The 19685-nt window shown below is 44.3% G+C and overlaps 1 protein-coding gene across 2 annotated transcripts in view; it reads right to left on the bottom strand.

The window, feature by feature from the left end:
• DNTT (DNA nucleotidylexotransferase) overlaps nucleotides 1–19685 on the bottom strand; it is a 1394583-nt gene that overhangs the window by 369420 nt on the left and 1005478 nt on the right. The gene's annotated exons all lie outside the window — the stretch shown is intronic.

Raw genomic sequence — 19685 nt, 5'->3', positions numbered from 1 at the left:
AAATAAGGAAGAACACCTATTCCTATTGAAGGAACAACCTGTGATGCCAACAATATACTTCCTGCATAAATCCACAAAACGTTGGTCAATCCTCCAGGGAGACCAATCGTTTCATCATGTGAATCGATTTATGAGAATATTTCAACATATGTGGATTCATATTTAGCACATATTGCACAAAGCCTAAGCTCCTTTATCAAAGATGCTGGAGATTTACTACGCATTCTATCAGAAAGGGATTGGAATGAGAACTATAAGATGGCAACCATCAATGTCGTCACCCTCTATACGTCAATGAAACACAAATTGGAATGCAGGCCTGCAACTATTTTTTGAAACAAAGAAACATAAGTGAACTGGAGCACTCGAAAATGCTTTTGAAAATGATTGAGATGTGCTTGATAAACAACGTTTTTATATTCAATTATAAACTGTTTCATCAAAAATGTGGGACTGCCATGGGTATTTAATTTTCTCCAAATTACGCCAATATCACAATAAGATGGTGGGAGAACGAGGTGGCAATAGTGCCCAGAAAATCAAAAAGAACTTGACAAAATTATATTATAGGTCAGATATACCAACAACTTTTTTATAATATGGGACAGGAGTACCAAAAACTTCAGGGAATACTTTGATAAATTAAATCAATATAACATTGGATTATCTTTTACAAGTGCTATCAGTCAATTTAACATTGACTTTCTGGATACGCACATTTATGTAGAAGCAGGAACAATTGAATCTACACTGTATAGAAAAATGACTGCAACAAACAGCGTACTTCATGGAGAAAGCTTTCACTCAAAGTCTTTGTTAAAAAATATCCCCAATGGGGAACTAATAAGAATGCGTTGGAACTGCTCCAATGATAAAGATGCAGAAAATCAGTTAAATGAAAAAATATCTAGGATGAAAAAGAGAGGATATGAACAAAAGGAACTTTCCACCAGTTTGGAAAAAGTAAGAACAACAACTTGTGCTGAAACAGTAATACCAAATAAGAAAATTGATGAAAGAGAGAAAGAAAATCAAGAAGCACCAAGATAAATTTTGACCTACAGTAAAGAGAGTAAAACGATTAAAAATGCAGTACAGAGACATTGGCACTTGATCAAACAGGATCCAGATATAGGAGAGTGTAGGATTGCTCGTCCATCAGTGACCTATAAGAAAACCCAATCATTAAAAGACAAGCTAGTTCAAAGTCATTTACAATCTACCATGACAAAAAACTGGCTAACGGATGCTAGAAAAGGGTTCACGAAATGCAATAGCTGCAAAGCCTGCAAAATTGGGGAAAACGAAAAAAAAGTAAGTAACAAAGATGGCAAGAAAATATTGATCAAACACAACACTACATGTAAGACGAAGTATGTGATATATGTGATTCAATGCCATTGTGGATTTCAATACATCAGTAGCACGACATGAATGCTGAAAAAAAGGATATTAGAGCACATACGTGCCTTCAAGAACAAAGGTACCAACTATGCGACAGCGAGACACTTGAACCAATGCCAAAATGCGAACTGTAGATCAAAGAATTACATTGCCATAGACGTAATCCCACCTGATGAATATGGGGGTGACAGAACGAAAAAGCTAAAACAGATGGAATTACAATACATTATTAGACTTAAAACCAAAGTACAGACAGGCCTCATTAAGGATGAGGACCTTTTTGTGCATTTATAAATAATCTATTGGGGGACCGATTTATACCACTGAGCTTTAAATTAGATTGACAAGTTATTTGAGAAACTCATTTAATGGGTAGTTAGAACCATTGGTACTAAACCAGAATAAAGCTGAATTACTTGCAGCATATAAATTTGAATTTGAATTTACAGGAATTTGTATAGCGCGCGTATACCAGGCGGTTTCATGGCGCTGAAGGATGCTTAACCCAAGGCTAGGGCGGCAGAGTTACTGGGATGGGAAGGCGTGTGAAAATAAGAAGGTCTTGAGAGCCCTATGGAATTCGAGATAAGAAGAAATCAATCTGATATAGAAAGGAAGGGAGTTCCAGAAGGTGGGGGCAAGGACAGTAAATTTCAGACCCCCTGATTTACTTTTTTTAAACCGGGGAACAGAGAGAAAAAGTTTGGTAGAAGAGCGAAGATCTCTGTTGGGGCAGTAAACACTGATGGCGTATGAGATGAAGTCTGGGGCAGTCCCCGCCATGGCCTGAAAGGTGGTGCAGCCCAGCTTAAAGAGAGCCCGTTCTTTGATAGGCAGCCAATGTAAGGATTTAAGTAGGGGAGTAGTGTGATGAAATCTGGGCCGCCCATAAATCAGGCGGGCAGCCTGATTTTGGACTAACTGGAGGCGGCGAAATGCATATGCAGGGGCGCCATTGTACACAATATTCCCGTAGTCAAGCCGGGAGAGGACCATTGCCATCAGAATCAGTTTTAGGGCGGGGAGGGAAAAGAACTGGGAGATTTTTCATATGGTGCGAAGGGCAAAAAACAGGAAGAAACGACTGAGCTGATCTGGGAATGGGGAGTGAGGTGTTTGTTGATTGAGATCCCTAGTGTTTTGACTGAAGAGGAGGGCGTGGGGGAAGTGCCCAGGGAGGTAGGCCAAAAGTTAGGGGACCAAGGGCTAGGGGTGCTACCAGTGACGACAAGTTCAGTCTTGTCCAGATTTAATTTAAGGTGGTTGCAGTTCATCCAATCACTGATGAACAGCATAACAGATTGGAAGTTGAGGATACTGGCTGGGGATTGTGAGAGATGGAAAATGAGTTGGAGGTCATCGGCATAGTTGTACACGGTGACCTCCATTTGCTGGAGTGCGGAAATGAGTGGAAAAATATGCAGATTAAATAATAAAGGAGAAAGAGAGGAGCCCTGGGGGACACCACACTGAACCGGGTGAGGGGGGGCAGAAAATTCAGTGAGATGGACGGCCTGGGAGCGATCTCTTAGAAAGAAGCTGATCCAGGTCAGAGCTGGGCCCCCGATGCCCGCCGCCTTGACACGGGTGAGAAGGATGGAATGATCAACCGTGTCAAAGGCGGCGGAGAGATCCAAGAGAACGAGGGCCTGGGGAGTGTTGGTATCTAGCCCCTCTCTAAGCTCGTCCATCACGGAGATGACAACCTTCTCGGTGGAGTGCCGGGGACGAAAACTGGCCTGGTGGGAAGCAAGTCCCCCACTTTCCTCCACGAAGGCCCCAAGAACCTGGGTGACATGGGCCTTAAGGGTTTTGGCCAAAAAAGGGAGAAGGGAGATGGGGCGATAGTTAGAGGGGGAAGCGGGGTCAGCCCCAGGTTTTTTTAGAATGGGGATAATGATAGCCGCTTTATGGGGGACCGGTACAGCCCCCTGTTCGAGGGAATCATTCAGAAGAGTGAGTGGGGGAAGGTAGCAATTGGTAAAGATCTTGCGGAGGACGTGCGCCGAGGCGATGTCCGCAGGGGATCCAGATTTGACACGGGTCAATAGGGAGAGAAAGGTTTCTCGAGTCAGGAGGGGTAGATGAGTCAGGCTGAGCGTGGTGGAAGGAGGCTGGGGATCGCAGAAAGTAGGGGAGGGTGGTGGAATCTTAGCCTTGAGGAGTGCAACTTTCTCAATAAAGAAATCATTGAGAGAGTTGCACAGATGTTGGGATGGGGGGATTTTAGAGGAGGCCCTGTCGGAAGAAGCCAGCTCACAAACTATAGCAAATACCTCTTTAGACTGGTTCTCTGCTGCGAGAATTTTCCCTGAATAGTAGCCTGTCTTGGCGAGAAGGATATCCTTTTTATATTCGTTGAGGATGGAGGTGTAGCGTGGTTTCAAAAGAGGGCAATAGGTCCGCCTCCAAGCTCTCTCTGCTTGGCGCACTGCCAGTTTTTTTGCCTTGAGGGCAGGGGAGAACCATTTATTTGCATCATGGGCGCGTTTGACCGTGACGCACTTCAGGGTGGCTGCTTGATCGCAGGCCCTCAGGAGCCAGCTGTTCAAGGCATCCAGCTGCCTAGATGGCACAAGGCCAACCAGGTCTGGGTCAGAGGTAGATAGAGAGGAGCATAGGGCAGATATGTCCACTCTGCTCCAATTTCTCGCCCAGGTGTGTTTGGGAAATGGAGAATCGATGTTAACACTAAGATCCAGAGAGAAAGAGATCATAAAATGGTCCGACCATGTGCAAGGCTGGGCGATGGGGGCTGAAATAGGGGTATTGAGGGTCCAAATTTGATCTAAAGTGTGACCGTGAATGTGAGTGGGAGAAAGGACACGAGAAACAAAGTTCAAGCTTAGGCGAAGCTCGGTGAAATTACTAGACATAAAAAAAGTTTAATTTGCAGAGCATAATTAATGTTTTTTTCAGCGTAGGCTTCCAGGGCACTGCACTCTGGATGTGTTACCAAATATACCCATTTCTCAACATCAAATTTGAAAAATTGCGAGTTGGTGGCACAATGTCCCCCTCATTCATTACTTAACGAATCAATCAGATACTGAGTGACAATGAGATAAATTAGTTTGTTTTTATGCACAAAAACACATTTGTAGAGAAAAAGCTATGTTTGTTGTGTTAAAAAATGACAAAGAAAATGTCATGCTTTGAATAAGTTAACGTGTGATGTTTTATTAAAAAATACAACTCCCAATATGCATCATAATGGGTAGATGATGGTGAGAGTATAAAAATAAAAAAAGACCATGGGGTAGCAGCGCTGGTTTGAATTAAAACTGGAATCACTGAGTGCAGCTTATTTTGTAAACTGCAAATTGTCCTGGGCTTTGGGGTGAAGCACTTCGCGAGCACCCGCAATGGGCGCGACGGGCATTTAACCCACATTGTTTGAAAATATATATATATATATACACACACACACACAAATCTATCTATACAAATATATATATATACATATATATATATATAGCAACGCTCCAAATGGCACCAACACTCTGCACTCCCGGGCGGGTGCCTGAACGCGGCGGTGCCGGCCGCAAATAAATTTCACGCTGCCAATTCCGTCAAGTCTAAACAGAAATACGGGCACGCAGGAAGCCTTCATCGAAAATGGTTTATTTTAGCAGGGGTATGAAAACAGACGTGTTTCGGATTGCTCCTTCGTCAGAGTTACATCGGTATGTTAGTCAGACACCATTTTAAATGTTCCCGCGTCACTGAGTTACCAACAGTGACGACGGGTCAAATCATTCAACCTTTCACCAAACTGGCGGCCATTTTAACATAGTCAATGTTACAGTACAAGTAATGCCTGCACATAGGAATATGGGGTCATGATGTACTCCTTATCTTATACATCTAGATATCTATGTTATTCCTCATGACAAATCGTCAAAGTGGTCAACCTCGCATGGTTATCACATAAATCTAGCCGTGGATCCGCAAGGGTCCACACATTAACGGGGTGGAGAAAGAAAGTAAATTCAAACGAATTTTACAACGATCAATTATTGCTCCTATGTATGAATCATATGCCCCTTAGGTGGACAGCAAATCAAGCCATGTATCGGCAAACCTACAAACTGCGAGTAGGCCACTAAATATCAAATAAATATATATATATATATATATATATATATATATATATATATATATATATATATATATATATATATATAGAGAGAGAGAGAGAGAGAGAGAGAGAGAGAGAGAGAGAGAGAGAGAGAGAGAGAGAGAGAGAGAGAGAGATCCGGGTTGTTTAAGAGTAAAAACAGAGCAGAGTACCACATATACAATGGTCGGCCTGCTGCGGGTGTCTTCTATTGTACCGGCACACAAAAATTGTGCCTTGAGTGACACTAAGCTTTACAACATGGCGCAGAGGCCCCTGCATGCTATCTATCAAATGGTTTGAATTGGACCCACACCCTTCCAGTACAATGTTCTGTGCGCAGACAAACATAGGAGAGTCAGCACATTGGCTGTGTGCTGGGCACAGCATCACACATGCAATACTTGGTTTCTGAGGTAAATGAATGCATGCCCCCATGTTTGCACTTGCTTCCAATGGGCATCATTATTTTATGCAAAGCCTGTCTGTTTTTCCTAGTACATCGGGATACATCAATATTCGCTCCCAGTAAGACCCCCTTAATTGTTGTTGCTTTGTGAAAAAAAGCAACTTTGAAATACAAAACAACTTTTGTACTGAATAGGAGACACTATGTGGTCCTATATGTTATTATGCATCGCAGCAGCACCAGTGCAAAGCTTTTGAAGATCCGGTCCCTAGTATTTTTCCATGCTCCCTTTTCAGGGAACTGTACATCGAAAAGGTGATGCAGGTAACATGTTCCTTTGCTTGGAACCGCAGAAGGCTTCAGCTAATTGGCTAGATCTTCCTTGTTGGCTGTAATAGGCTTCAGCGAATGTGTTGTACACCCAAGTCCCAGCAGAGGCTGTAGTTGTACATGCATCTGGAACAGGATCTGTAGCTGTCCAGCAGTTCTGAATCAATACGTAACCCCACGAGGCTCTCATTGAAACCCATAGACTATGCCTGGTGTATTTCATTGCAACTTGCACAGACAATCATGACAGGGTTACATTTTTAAATAATTAGAATGTTCCTATTTACTGATCTGCTGTTTGCGCAATTATCTTGCCTTGCTGCCATTCTGGGCCCAAGCCTACGGGGTTATGTTCAAAGTTGAATAATTACAATGTCACACAAGCTTTGGCAACTCCAGTGGGTGACTCCATTGCACCAAGCCATGGCAAAACATCTTTACTCATGTTTTCTCAAGCCACATGCTTTCTGATTTCCGAACAAGGTGTCAAGAAGAACAACGATATAACAATCTTATTTAAATCCCATCAACCCACTTTAGGCTTTGTTCTTTACCCCCCTCCTACAACTTAATTGCCTGGGATATATAAATATGATTGATGAAACATATTTCTTAATTTATCAAAAAGCACATTTCCATACTATTTCCAATATACTGAGTCGTGTTTGAAAGATTGATTTCATTTTAAATAAAAAAAAAGATGTTTCATTTATTATAGAAAGAGGCTTCAGCTCTTCATGGAAATGCATTTCTGTAGCTTGTATAACAAATGGAACCTTAATTAATGATTGCCACCTTGAGTTGATTGTACATTGTAATGAAAGAAGTTACTTAGGCATTTACCTCTGCATGAAATTAATGTGTCAGGCTTTGGACGTCAAGCAATGTTTTAAAATGGCCACCACTCAATCAATGTAATTCGATTTTAAAATATAGTTTGTAACAATCTAAGCTGGAAGAATCAATCAGGCTTCTATTACGCAAACGGTGATTTATGTATCACTGTTGAAACCACTGAGATAGTACTGTCATTTGAGGAAGCTTGGGTAAATACTGTGCTAATATACCTCAAGTTTAAGAAGACTCAGGGGCATATTAATGAAGAACCGAGGCAGCGGGGCCCTACAAGAAATTTTGCAGCAACACATGGCGACATTTCAAAATGCAGGGATGCGTCGTATTCACAAGAATATGGTGCACCCCTGTGTTTTCCCTTGCGCCGGTGGTAAAACAGCTGCCTAGAGCCAACACAGACACCCTTGTGCCATGGTGCAATAGTGCCTGCTTTGCAGGGATGATTGTTTATGTGCAGGAAGGCATGGCTTGGCAGTTCGAGCTGGACTGTTCCCATGAGGCACAGGGTCAGACTGATTTGCATATGGCCATGTCTGAACTGGGGTGGTGTGGAGTGCAAGAAAACGATGGATTTAGGCCCAGATCTCTGTACTGGGGTGAATGTATGACATTGTTCTGCATTCTGTCCATCAACTATGGTTTTTGCAGGAAGGGACACTTTCCTGCACAGAAACAATCATTAATGGCGATTTGCTCCTTCTATGTGTGATGCAGAATGCAGCACAAATAAAAAGAGCAAAAAAATGAGCAGAAATAAAAGCCTTGCTCCTCGCTGCATCACTCTAATGCCTGCTTTTCACTAGCGTTAATTGTTGGCACTGCCTCAGATTTACATATCCTTGTAAATCTGGGGAAATGTAAAAAAGCAATAGGTGTTGCAGTGGAACACCCACAGCAACACCTATTGCTCATCCTTTTCATGCAAATGCCTGTATCAAAGGGTGCGATATTTGCAAAGCTGTATTAAGCCACTCAAAGTGGCTTTGTGCCACCTTGTAAATATGGAGCAGGGCCTTGCGCCACCGTGTGTCGGAAAAAAGTGACGCTACAGAGGGAAAAAGTCCTTGTAAATATGCCCCTTTATCTGACATTGCTGCCTGTAAATACAAAACTGTAGGGGGCATATTATCAAGAACGGCATTAGAATTATCGCCGCTTTAGTGGCAGGAAACTTCCGCTAAAGCGGCGATAATGGGCTTGATAATATGCCCTTGTGAATTCCCATAGAAGCCCAGGTTCACACCAGAACTTGGGCTTCTATGGGAATTCACAAGGGCCCAATATCAAGTTCATTATCGCCGCTTTAGCGGCAGTTTCCTGCCAGTAAAGCGGCGATAATTTTAACGCCGTTCTTGATAATATGCCCCCATGTCTTTATCACATTTAAAATAAGTCCGGACCATAAAGGCAAATTCCAAGTAAAGGACGATCCTCTCATGGTTCTTAAAAAAAAAAAATGAGAATACCTAGGGGCATATTATCAAGCCTGTGCGCTAAAATTATCGCCGCTTTATCGGCCGAAAACGGCCGATAAAGCGGCGATAATGGGCTTGATAATATGCTCTGTGGAATTCCAATCGAAGCCCATGTTAGATGTCTTCACATCTAACATGTGCTTCGATTGGAATTCCATAGAGCATATTATCAAGCCCATTATCGCCGCTTTATCGGCCGTTTTCGGCCGATAAAGCGGCGATAATTTTAGCGCACAGGCTTGATAATATGCCCCCTAGTTGTTCCCATCATTCCAACATGCAACTATCTGGATGTAAGTTGCCGAAAATATGCAATACTTCTCTTGTTCATCTGAGATGCTAACTGGCTCCTCACAAACACAAGCCCCTGGTTGACATGCTTTGTGTACACTGTACCCACTTTTGTAGCAATTATTGTGTGCCCTACTTCAAAAACTCCCACAATGCTTCCCTCTACCTACAACAAAGATGGTAAAAACTTTCTTCTTCTGTGCAGAGCTTCTGTTCTCACCCTAGATTTGTTGCTGGGGAAATGAGCAATCCCTCCGCTGGCCTTGGAGGCAGCTCCTCTCCCACATGCAGAAGGTGTCCACTATGCTCAAGTCTAGTGTGCCCAGCAGCCCACTGATATTTCTCAACTAGTACAGAGCATGGTCAAAGGCTACACAATATGATGAGTGCTCACAGAGCCCCATTAGTAAACAGCCTTTACAACAAAACTTTTACAACGCACTACCATTACGACGCAACCATTACAACGCAAACCATTACAACGCATTGCGCTGGGGGGCGCTCTAGGATAGGGAATAGATTTAATTTACTATCCAACACCTTCCCTACTATCCAGGGGGACTGGAGTTGGAATAGTAAATTAAACTATTCACTATCCAGCACCCCAAAGCGCTATGCGTTGTAATGGTATGCGTTGTAAAAACTGCGTTGTTATGGCATGCGTGGTAAAAGCATGCGTTGTAACGTCATACATCCGCCCCATTGTATATTGTATATGCTGACCACATCCAAAGCCCATGCTCAGTTTGTATGTGGGTGTGGTATTAGGAGCAGGGAAAAAACTACCTCATGATGAATATGAAAAAAGTATACAGGGGTGAAAAACAGATTTTGTAAAGTAAGCCATTACCAAAATAGAAGAAAACATTTGGAAAAAAACACTCCACTTAAAAAATTGGGGTTAGATATTAGGATCAGAAGGTTTGTAATATTATAAATGAAATTGAAACAATGTATTCAAAAACAGCAATTAAGGGGGCATTATGACCACTATTCAAAATTAAAAAACACTGGGATTTTCCAGTCATGTTGACCTACGCCACCCTCATTCCCCCAATGTACTGCTCATTACCTTAAACCTGACATCATATCATCGTTTTCGGAAGAAAAATCAGGTTGGTCCAGATTGGATAGGATGGGCATGCATCATATCCAGCGAGTTCGGCAGAAGATGCATTGAGAGCAGCACATTATTTAGGCAAAAGGCACTTTTTTTGGAATGCAGTCATGGGTTGAGATGGCAATAATGTGTCCCAACTTCACATTTCTAGCCCGAACCTTATCACTAGTCCAATTCTGAACTTAGTATTGCTCCCAGTACGTATGGTGGAAGGGGCTATGCAATGCTCTTTCCACAATACTTTGTGTTGGGTTCAGTAGTGGACCATTAATGACATCTCACCTTATATTCATCTCGTAGTGATGGAGGATAGACTGGTTGCAGGGCAAGTTCAATGGCCATATCATGTGCTCAATGCAGCCTCATGCACCAAAAGTCTATGTATAGTTGCCACTGCGGTAGCTATTTCTTATTCACAGTGCTGGCTTGAGACAGCCAAGAACGTGCCCTGAAAGTTTTGGGGCACATTTTTTGCTGCAGGATATGGTAAAAAGTCATATTTTGTCCACAAACCTGCTATAGGTAGCCAACAATACTGGGCCAGATCTAATAGTGACATGGGGTGAGTGTCTGAAAAGTTTCAGATTAAATGAATGCACTTTACGCACCGCAGGTGCTTAAAAACAAGCACTGGGCTCTGTGCTGAGCCAGCACAGCCCATCATAATACCCCCTGACGCAGGGTTGATTATCAGCGAGCTTCCTGCCTGGATTATTGAATGTGAAAAGCAGCCAAGAGAGGACCTAGCATGTATGTGAAAGGAATGAAAGTTAGCTTCTAATCATTGTATCAGACCCATGTGTGCATGATCTGTTTGATCTTTGTACCTCTTTGCCAACTGAGGACACGAATCCAGGATTGATGAGAAAGCCAGAGGGAAGATTCCATTTTATTATTCAGGCTGCAGCATGAACAGGGGAGAGGCATCTACAGACTACAGTTAATCATGTAAAATGCCTTTCCCACTCAATCTCTCCGACTTCATCTTAAAAGTGCCGATGCAAATGGAAAACTAGCTTTCAAGCAAGCAAGGCGTAACTGTGGGAAAAATACGTTTTCCCAAAGACACAAATCTGTCTTAATGTCAAAGGGATTCATCAACTCAGCAGATGTGTGATGATTGATCAACCAATCCCAGAGTGTATACATTCGTGACTAGCAGCGCACTTTTGTTTAGAAGAATAGGCTGTTTTTATTTTATCACTATGCCCTGTGAAATGTAAATTTAACACATGTAGATTGAGAAACGAAAAGGTTTAGGTATGTGGTAATTGCCACAGCTGATGCATTGTACATTTTTGACTGTGATCAGCAGAGATTTGTAGTATTCAAAAAATCCCAGGGTGCATGCTGCTAAATTCTTTGCAAATCGAAGCTATCCATATCACTGACATCCTATAGTGCACTACACATGTACCGCTAAAGTTGAAAGAACGCATGCTCATAAAGAGTAAAGATCAGGTAGAGAAGGTAATGAGTCCAGGGAGGATGGATCTATGCTGGCAGCCCGCCTGATTAGCCAACAAGCATATGGACTGCACGCCATCAGGTGGTGTACCCTTCTCAGGTTTTCCTCAATCTCTGGAACCCCCAGTCCAGGAGTCAAAACTCTCATGCAGGGGTGGAGCATTACTTGGCAAGACGCCGATTGCTCAATTTTACAACGGCCCATGGGACTAACGGGCCAGCATCACTTTCCTTCCAGGGCCCTGTCATAAAGTTTAAAGGGGAATAGGCATGGAGATACCTCATGTGGTTGCTTCTGCACCAACATCATTTGCAAAGCCCTGCAACTCTACCTGTAATCCCCGAACAATTGAAAAAAGCATTACAAAATATTCATATGTAAATAGCCAAGCTTATTTCCTACATCCAAGATTGAGGGTAAATGGTACAGTGGGATTCAATTAAAAAAAACCCCAAAAGGAGGGACCCCTAGTTAACTCCTTCGACGCTCATGATGAGCTGAGCTCGTCATGAGCCACGGCGCTCCGCTGCTCATGACGAGCTCAGCTCGTCATGGCCCGTGGAACGCTCAGGTGTGGGGAGAATTCCCCTGCTGTGCTGAGCGTTCCACGGGAGTCAATACACCTGTGACGAGCTGAGCTCGTCATGAGCACAGGAGCACTGTAGCTCATGACTAGCTCAGCTCGTCATGAGCATGGGGGCGCTGTGCGAGCCCCCTCCCCCCCCAGCACAGCGGGGGAATAACCCCCGCAGCGAAGGGGTTAAACAACCCCGTGCTCTGTCATATGTCCCATGCAGGGCCATTGTCATTTTTCCTATGTTGGCAATAGCACGTTGCAGACTGCCCTCTGCTTTACGCACATTACTATGCAAACGTATTTTGCTTTGTGCCACAATTTACTTTCATGCAGAACATGCCATTGTTTTCTCATTCTGTTCTTTCCTGGGATTTAGTCTACACACCGTAGACAAGGACAAACAACATTTCCCCTTGTCATTTCGTTCTGGCCAGGCCTCAGCACCTAGACAAAAAAAACAAATGCAACTGTTGTTTGGGAAAACATAATTTGTCATAAAGCTTTGCACAGAATAGGTAACAACTCACTTGGAGAGTGATCTTTCCAGGGAAGAGAGAGTGACAGCACCTGAGATGTAGACTATTCATCTGTGCATGCTAAGGTACTGGGTCTGCTGACATCACCCTGATATCTTATGATATATAATCGTTGTGCTTCTGCAGAAGGGGTGGGGTTAGTTTACCTATCTTATACAATGACAGCTCCTTTTATGTTTTATGGATTACTTACTATGTTGACCGTATTTTTGTTACGCAGCTTATTACTTATTGTGGAACGTACACTGCTTACTAGAGCAGGATTGTTAAAATAAACATTGAAACTTTTCTTGTGTGTCTGTCAGATCTTATTGTGGCTTTGTACAAATATGAGGGTGAAAGGGTTTGCCCTGCAATTGCAATTCCTAAGAGGGACGGGAGTGTTCTGTTCTGGGGTGTCTAATCACTTGTTCCTCTTTAAGTGTATAGGAGGGCAAGTGAGACACTATAGCTAGTCAGTCCTGGGCTCATGGTTACTCTATGATCCCAAACATATTTCTGTGACTCTGCAGAATCTCTGCAATATGCCCACTACACTGAGGTTCCGTGACAATTGTAAGTGGTGTTTTCGACTCGCTCGAATATGGTCGAGTCTGGTATCTATGAACCGCAAATGACGAGTTTAGTGGGTGTACGCGTTTTCGCTGTACTAACCTAAACCGTTTGTCTGTTTCATGGGTTTCTTCATCTGAACCCATGTGTTCCATTTTAGATACGGCATCCATTTTGTTTCTTGCCCTCAAGTAGCCAGCGAACGGACACTGTCCGCTTCGTGACCCTGGGATTCCCAAACTCTTGCGGAAGACATGTGTTCCTTTGAGGGTGTCTTTTTGACGAGGGGGATGACACTGCAAGGCAGATGGCCCCGCTCGAGGCTCATCTTGCCGTGCCGGTCTATTGTCTCAGTTGTGCATTCATTAGGCACGTCTCCTTTGATCCCTGCAATCGGGTTTCCGACATCACCCCCTTACACTCTTTTCAATCTGTTGACTATCTTTGTCTTTCTCTGCACCTGTTTCTGACTCTTCCTTGATTCGTTTACTGTCGGAATGGAATGCACTAATGGTGAGAAGATGTACTTTACAGTTGGGAACCGGCAATGCTACTGTAATTATGTTCCGGGCCCTGAATACATGAAAGCGACCCCTATGAAATTTACTGTGGGAACCGGGTTGTAACCTTTTGTTTTCCATGTTGTCTTATGACGAAAAACTGTATAAATGGAGCGATCCACAGATACAATTCGAAGCAGTCTCCTTGAACCTACATGCTATGTACTTCTTGTGACTTCTGTGTTCCCTGCAGTAAATAAACCTCGAATCTTTTGACGCCGAAGGAAGTGTCCCGTGTCTCTGTAATTTGTACGCCCGAACAGGTAACCCACGAAGGTTTCAGGTGTTGTCCCCTGGCACCGCTGGGCCTTAGAATAGCCCAGTCCTTCAGTTGGCGCCCAACGTGGGGCGGCTTCAGTGGTACCGGTCCAAAGCCCGACGATCGTGAGGAACTTTGTGTGAAATCTCCGAGGGAAGGTGCACCCCGCTTCATCGATCCTGTTGTCGAAACAAGTGGCCCGAAGACTTTTCCCGCGAAGATCCCCGCCTCCTGACGGCTGCGACGGACTGATGCCCTGACTGTCGACCTGTTTTGGCGCTTGGCGTAGACCTTGGTACAGCGAGACGATTGACGGGCCTTCCTGGTGACGCCATTGTTCTTTGAGTTAAGTATTTGTGGGTCGCTCCCAGAATCCTTAGTTGTTGTGGGTGCTTAGTTGTTGCATGGTTCCATTGCATTTGTGGTTCTTCGTATTTTGTTCTTAGTTATTTGACGACTGCAGTCGCCAAAAACCGAGGGTTTTTGCACTTTTGCGGGGACATTGTAATCCAATAACCCTTGACGTTTGTGAAACTCGGTTAGTGTGCACGATGCCTGGCCGTAGTACTTTGTTCAGTTGCTTTAGAGGTTGTGGTGCGGATTCCCGATTGGAGGACTCATGTCCGATACCTCCAGTTGGAACTCCAATTTATGAATTATATAGTCGCCATGGTGTGGGTCCTATCACATTCAATGATTGTTGGGTTCGTTACACTAAAGATGACGGTGTCCTTAGTTGGCCACCTCATGGTAGTTTTGAGACCCCGATTTTAGATAATCTTGAAGCTAAATTGTTCCAAAGAAAAGCAAGGCCGGCCATGTTTGATTCCTTTCGGTTATGGCGTAAGGAAGCCAAGCAGAAAGAAATCAAACAGCTTAAACGTAATAAGAGAGAAGGTATTGTTACAACGATGAGAAATGCAGAGCAGTTTCAGAGAGACAAAGAAGAGAAGGAAAAGGAAATTTTTGATAGATTACAACGTATGACAGTGGATAAATGTTCTCCCGCTTTACCGACGGGTACTGATAAGCAGGGAGAGGAAGCAGTCGAGGACCCTTTGTTGTCCTATCTACTGAAGTCGCCACCTCCATATGCACAGGATACCGCAGCCCCTGTAGTTCCCCCTGTTCCTCAGCCTGTTGTTCCGGCAGCTGTTAATCAGCCTGTCGCTGGTCCTGTCCTTGCGAATCCTTCTGTTCCTATTCCTCTACCTGCTCCTGTCCCTACTGCTCCACCGTCTATACCTTCTCAAGCTATTGTTCCCGCTACTTCTGCTCTTGTGGCCACTCCTACTGCTCCTGCTGCTCCTGTCTTTGGTCCTCCTGTTGTTACCCCTTTACTTCTCTCCTCTTCCCCGTCTGTTCGGCGACGTATTCCTAATATTGTTACTAACTTTTACTCTCCTCTTGGACCGATTCTTGGGTCTGATGATTCTGATGCTCCCCAACGACGAAGTCAGCTTCCTGGTGGTAGGGAACGTGATACGCTACTAAAAATGGCGAAAAATTGGATTAGGTATCCCCTTAAGAATCCCCCGAGCATAGTTGTTGAGACTTTTTCACAATTTAATGAGCCAACACAGAGATTCGTGTTTGAAGAAATGTGCAAATTCTTACGCGACGAGATATCAGTTGACGCGGTAGATGATGTACTGGCCGCTGTAACTGAACTTCAGCTTCAGTTTTCGAGTGGTATGATTGTGGGTAGCAATGTTCGACGTGCTGTCGAGCATCTACTGTTTTTTCGTCCCACTGTGATGCCTCGTGCACTGTTTAAAGATGAACATGAGGAATGGATGTCGACGCCTGGTCAGTATCCCATGCGTGAAGTTCCGCCAGTGTGGATGCTAGGTGATCCGAATGCTAATCCTGCTATTCCGCCACATTTCCAGAGAGTTTGGATACACCTTCCATGGAAACGATCGGAAGTTTTGCAGGTTAAGCAAACTTTGCCAGACCCTCGAAAAAATCCTGCAGGGTACTATAAAGAATTGTCTCAACTAGTGGAAGCAACGATAATGAATCTTGCTGACATCGACATGTTGTTCGGCAATGTCGTACCGCAACCGGTTTGGGCGAAAATTCGTCAAGAGAATCACGCAGCCGAGTTAGGCGGTGATTGGGCTGCTCTTGTGGCAGCTGACGTACGACAAATTGGTGGGGCTAAGCCCGAACAGCTCATTCCTGATCTTCCCCAAAGAATAATTACCCTTATGAAGACACTTATGCCAGCAATGAAAGTTAACTGGGATAAACTGTCTGCCTGTAAGCAAAAGAAGGACGAGAGTGTCTCCGATTTCTTTACGAGATTTGAGGAGGCATTCATCGATCACAGTGGTCAAGATATGAGCACTGAGGGAGGTCAGAGATTGTTTGTGGATAAATTTGTATCGAATTTGTTGCCTGAACTTAGCAACAAATTGAAAAATTCAGAAAGTGCGTGGGCTGTTTCGACAGCTGCTCAGATATTGGCCACGGCCCAATATTATGAAAATAGAGAGAAGGAGGAAAATGATCGTGCAGATAAGAAGACGAAAGAACTCAAAATGAAAGTTTTGTTGCAACAAGCGTATCCTCCGCGCTCAAATCAAAATGATTCTCAACAACGGAATAGATCAGAATCGCAGTCCGCTAGATCGCAGTCGCGGAATGATTCTTCCTCGCAGAGATCTATGCTTGGGTACAATCAATGTGCCTATTGTGAGGGTCATTTGAAATTTGATTGTCCGGTTCTGCGCGATCGGAATAATGGCAATTCATCTAGAGGAGGTCATAGTGGTCCTCAACAGGCTTCACGAGGTAGAGGTCGTGGTGTTACTCAGAATCAAAATGAGCGTTCTAATAATTCCTCTGATTCCAATAATTGTTTTGATCAGCGTGGGTCATCGTCAGGTAGATCCGCACAGTACAATGTGGACCATTTTTACATCGAGCAGGGTACTGATGACGGTAATTACTAGGACAGCCACCGACGAAGAGAGGGAGTAGTATCAGTTCCGGTTGATCAGAGAGGGCCTTACGTCGCAGTTGCTACATCGGGCGTAGTTGAGCCTTTTCTGTTGGACACTGGTGCAGCGAAAAGTTCCATCATGCATTCGAAACTCCCTGGCGCACCTTTGTCTGGCTTAACAAATGTTTCCGTTGGATTCTCTGGCGCCCCTGTTAGCAATCCGGTTTCTCGCCCTTTGCCCCTCACAATTGGGCCTTGTGAGCTGAAAGCTCCTTTGATTTTGACTACTGGTTGTGGTGAAAATCTTCTGGGCCTGGATTTGCTGAAACGTTTGTATGCGACTCTGAATTGTTCTCCTGCGGGAGTAAAGCTTACATTGGGTGAGAGAGTAATCTCTCCTATGTACTTGTCAATTGATAAGCTCCCATCGGAATTGAGTTCTCTTCCTGTATTTTTGTGGGCAACAGGTCCTAATGACGTGGGCCTGCTTGACATTTCCCCTTATGTTGTTCAATTGAAATCGAATGTGCGATTACCACGTATTCCCCAGTATCGTATCTCCCTTGATGGTGAGCGAGCGTTGTTAGCGATCATCTATGACTTGATCGAGAAAGATGTTATCGAGGAGACTCGGGGAAACGTGTGTAATAGTCCTGTGTTGCCTATTCTGAAACGCACTGATCCATCTAAGCCTCCTGTTTATCATTTTGTCATTGATTTACGGGAGGTGAACAAAATTGTGGTTCCTCAGTTCCCTGTGGTGCCTGACATTACGGCTTTACTGACTCTGATTCCAGCATCTGCTTCCTGGTTCTCAGTGATCGATCTGAAGAATGCTTTCTTTAGCATTCCGATTGCTGAGGAAAGCAGGGACCTATTCGGTTTCTCGTTAGGTGGTCGCAGCTTTAGGTTTAAACGCGCTCCTCAGGGCTACTGTGAGAGTCCATCGATATACAGCCAAGCCCTGAAGATTCAACTTGACGCGTTTGTGTTACCAACTGGTGCGGCCTTGATCCAATATGTCGACGACTTATTGGTGGCTGCCGACACACGAGAAATTTGCACAACTGCTACGGTGTCTTTGTTGCAACATCTCAGTGACTTACATCACAAGGTGTCACCTTCTAAACTGCAATATTGTTGCCAAGAAGTAACCTATCTAGGTCACTTATTGTCAAAGAAGGGAAGACGGTTGACCCCAGAGAGAATTGCAGCGATCGCTCGAATGACTGTGCCAACATCTCAGAGAGATGTGCGTGCCTTCCTAGGTATCACGTCATACTGCAGGCAATGGATTACACATTTTTCATTGCTAGCGAAACCATTGGTAGCCCTCACGTGCAAGGATGTTCCAACTCCTTTGCCATGGACGGAAGAATGTCAGAAAAGTTTTTCTGAATTGCGTGATGCGTTGTGTTCGGCCCCTGTGTTAGGTACTCCTGACTACAGTAAGCTGTTTACACTATACGTTCACGAGAGGGAAGGTTGTGCGTTGAGTGTTTTGACGCAACAATTTGGCGGTAAGCAGCGTCCATGTGCATATTTTTCCTCGACCTTGGACCCAGTAGCTAGAGCATTGCCGAGTTGTCTAAGAGCGACAGTGGCAGCTGCGGTGTCCATCCGACAATCTGCAGGATTGGTCATGGATAATATGGTTACGGTGATGGTTCCGCATGCAGTTGACACTCTCTTGAATCGTACGAAAACCCAACACTTGACGAGCGCAAGGTTGTCTGGGTATGAGTTGACGCTTTTGGCAAGTCACATTCAAATAAAGCGCTGCAATGTCCTTAATCCGGCGACTTTGTTGCCAATCAATATGGAATCAGACGAGGTCCCACCACATGATTGTTATTTGCGAACTGAGGAAGAAACGAAGGGTCGTGTTGACCTAAAAAACACTCCATTGGAAGAACCCGATGGTACTTTGTATGTGGACGGTTCGTGTTTTAAATTGCCGAATGGTGATGTGACGACTGCGTATGCTGTGGTAACGTTGAGTACGGTTGTGGAAACTGCGAGATTGAGTCAGAATTCTGCACAGGCGGCGGAATTAATTGCATTGACGAGAGCGTGTGTTTTGTCGAAAGGAAAGCGGGTTAATGTGTTTACTGACAGCCAATACGCCTTTGGCGTCGCTCATAGTTTTGGACGATTGTGGCGAGAGAGAGGTTTTATGACATCGCATGGCACGAAGATTCAACACGGACAGCTTGTGAATGATCTTTTAGACGCACTCACATTGCCCAAGCAGGTGGCGATTATTAAATGCAGTGCGCACCGTAAGGTGACGGATGATGTTGGTCGTGGCAATGTGTTTGCTGATGAGATTGCTAAGGAGACTGCGAGAAACCTTGCAACTAGAATGTATGTGACGAGTTCGGTAAGGTGGCCTGCAGAGACTGGTATGCGTGAGGATACGGTCGAAAGTGTGAAAGCGATTCAGAATGAGGCCACCGAAACTGAGAAGACCAAGTGGAAGGAGAGCACAGGAAAGTTGGATGCGAATGTATGTTGGATTGATTTATGGGAGAATCAAAGGTGGATGTTGCCGGATGCATATGTGCTAGCTGTTGTGACCATAGCACACGGCCTGTCACATATTAGCGCGAAAGGTATCTGCAAGTTGTTGTCCCCTGTATGGAAGAATGATGGTATCGCTAAGTGTGCTGAGAGATTGGTCAAGAATTGCACGGTATGTATGATGTACAACCCTGGCAAGGGCACTCCTACACCCCCTGGCCACTTTGCTCCTCCTACATGTCCCTTTGAGGTAATC

This window comes from Lissotriton vulgaris, chromosome 5 (genome assembly GCF_964263255.1).
Source record: "Lissotriton vulgaris chromosome 5, aLisVul1.2, whole genome shotgun sequence".
In the NCBI taxonomy this organism is placed as follows: domain Eukaryota; kingdom Metazoa; phylum Chordata; class Amphibia; order Caudata; family Salamandridae; genus Lissotriton; species Lissotriton vulgaris.
This window is presented reverse-complemented; position numbering and strand designations above follow the sequence as displayed.